Source organism: Leptonychotes weddellii, chromosome 3 (assembly GCF_054177405.1).
Source record: "Leptonychotes weddellii isolate Sample4059 chromosome 3, ASM5417740v2, whole genome shotgun sequence".
NCBI classification, from domain to species: Eukaryota; Metazoa; Chordata; class Mammalia; order Carnivora; family Phocidae; genus Leptonychotes; species Leptonychotes weddellii.
The window spans coordinates 111,579,334-111,581,808 of record NC_138371.1 but is presented as its reverse complement, the minus strand read 5'-3'; positions in this window follow the sequence as shown (position 1 = coordinate 111,581,808).

The window sequence follows — 2,475 nt, the reverse complement described above, 5'->3', positions numbered from 1 at the left end:
AGTGGCTGGGCGATAGACATTGGGGAGGGTATGTGCTATGGTGAGCGTTGTGAATTGTGCAAGACTGTTGAATCACAGATCTGTACCTCTGAAACAAATAATGCAATATATGTTAAGAAAAAAAAAAAAAGAAGATAGCAGGAGGGGAAGAATGAAAGGGGGGAAATTGGAGGGGGAGACAAACCATGAGAGACGATGGACTCTGAAAAACAAACTGAGGGTTCTAATGGGGAGGCGGGTGGGAAGATGGGTTAGCCTGGTGATAGGTATTAAAGAGGGCACGCTCTGCATGGAGCACTGGGTGTTATGCACAATGAATCATGGAACACTACATCAAAAACTAATGATATAATGTATGGTGATTAACATAACAATAAAAAATTAAAAAAAAAAAAGCCCCAGCCATGTGAATTGGCCACATCCAAATTTCTCTAAATGAGAAGAGCGCAGAATTGAAATTGACTTGCAGTGCAAGTGCAAGCTGATAGTCATTTTCATTATGCAATTTGTAAAGACATATTTAAGAACACAAAGGGTTGGCCATATTGGTATTATTTTACCATGATCAATTTTCTGGAAAGGCATTGCTATTAAAAAGTCAACAAGGTTCTTGGAACCCTTACTCACCTTTTAGTATTCTGAGACCATCTGGAAACATGTCATTAGTACGTGCCACTCTGTTGTGCTTACGTTTTTTACATAATTGTTGCTCATTCCTTACTTCAACCCTTGCACTTCAGAAACACTAACCTGCTTGTCCTTACAGGCTATCATTCATCTCCTGTGTATTTGCATCCTCTGGCAGAGAAATGGAGTACTTCCCCCCATCCTCCTCACCTCAGCTCAGGTGTATCTACCTTATCCCCCCATTCTGCACCCTTGGCCCAAGTTGGGCTAGGTGTCCCACTTCTATTTCCAATAATGATCTATGCACAGTTCTGTCATTACAGCGATTACTTGTTTATTAATTGTGTCCTCAACTAAATCGTGAAGCTTGAGGTGTGGTCTTTTATCTCTTTTTTTCTTTAAAAAGTGCTTCTAGCACAGGGCTTGGCCCAAAGTTTATTAAATGAATATATGAATTAGACGGACAGGAGAAGATAAAATAGCATTTGTTGAGGACCTACTGGCCAGATGACTTAAAGCACTGTGGTGAGAATTTCACAAGAGAGTGTAAGTAAATGACCTGGAGACATACCTAGCACCACATGGACATGCATGTTGAGTGAATGATGGTAGGTCCACATTCTGAAGAGGAAAGCTGAGGCTCAGAGAGCCTAAGCTACTTCCCAAAGTCACCCAGTTACAGTGAGAGAGCTAAGATTTGAACAGAGCTCTCTCTGGCCCCCAGACCCTGGCCTCATCTACCCCTCCCTGTAGCCTTCCACTTCCGCCTCACCATATCCCTCATCCCAGCAGGTAGGCAAATTTTTTTCTGTTGATCATGATCTTTGAATCAACTGTAACACTTTTACATAATGACTTTCCATGGGAAGAATTCCACAAATATTTGTTGGGTGAATGGGTGAATGACTAGACTGGGGGAAACTTCCAGTGCCGAACAAACACAGGTGGCTGACTAGTCCATTTAGTGCCTGGTATTAGATTACTCCTTTAGAAAATGTACAGTATCACTGTAGCGATCCATTAAGCAGAAACATAATGTGTGATAAAATAACAGTGGGTAAAAGGCTTTTAAGACAATGTAACAGAAGTAAAGGTAAAGAAAATAAAGCTACTCTTTCCAGGACATGGACAAAGTTAAAATCTGTGGTATTCAGAATATTCTTAAGAATCTCTCATTACAGAGAGGAGGTATTTTAACCTCCCTGCTAAAATCTGATTCTCTGATTTTGAATTACCTGCAGAGATATTAACACAGATCTATCTAACGTTTTGAAATCTGGATGGTTGATTGTCTAAGCAGTTAAGCAGTATGAAGTAGCATACCGTGAAAGGTGAGGATAAGTAAAGAGTTGCAGGTTCTCTTACTGGGAGAGGATTAGGAGGGGAATGAAGCTAACTGGAGGCGTTGTGGGTAGCTAAGAGATTAACCAAAGCAGTAACAATCATAACTGCTGTCCATTATGCTCCCTTTCTGTGGCAGGCACTTTGCTTATGCTATATAATTGAATTAACTGGTCCCCACAATACCACGATGCGGTAGGATTTCTTATCCACATTTCATAGGTAAGATTTCAGAGAGGTTAGGTATAGTAATTTGCCCAAGGGATGTTACAGATGCAAAGATTTACACCCAGATCCATCTGACTCCAGACACGGAGGCTGGTGGATTATCTTGTGACTCTCACTGTAAAGGCAAATTCACAAACCTGCTGCCCAGGCTGTGAACCTTACCACGCTGGGTTCTAAGAGCTGCGCCCCCTTCAGTTTGCTGAGGACATGGGCTGATCACCAGCGTGTCCTCAGTACAAAGCGAAGGCCTTGCACACTGAAGATGCTCATCCACTGTAG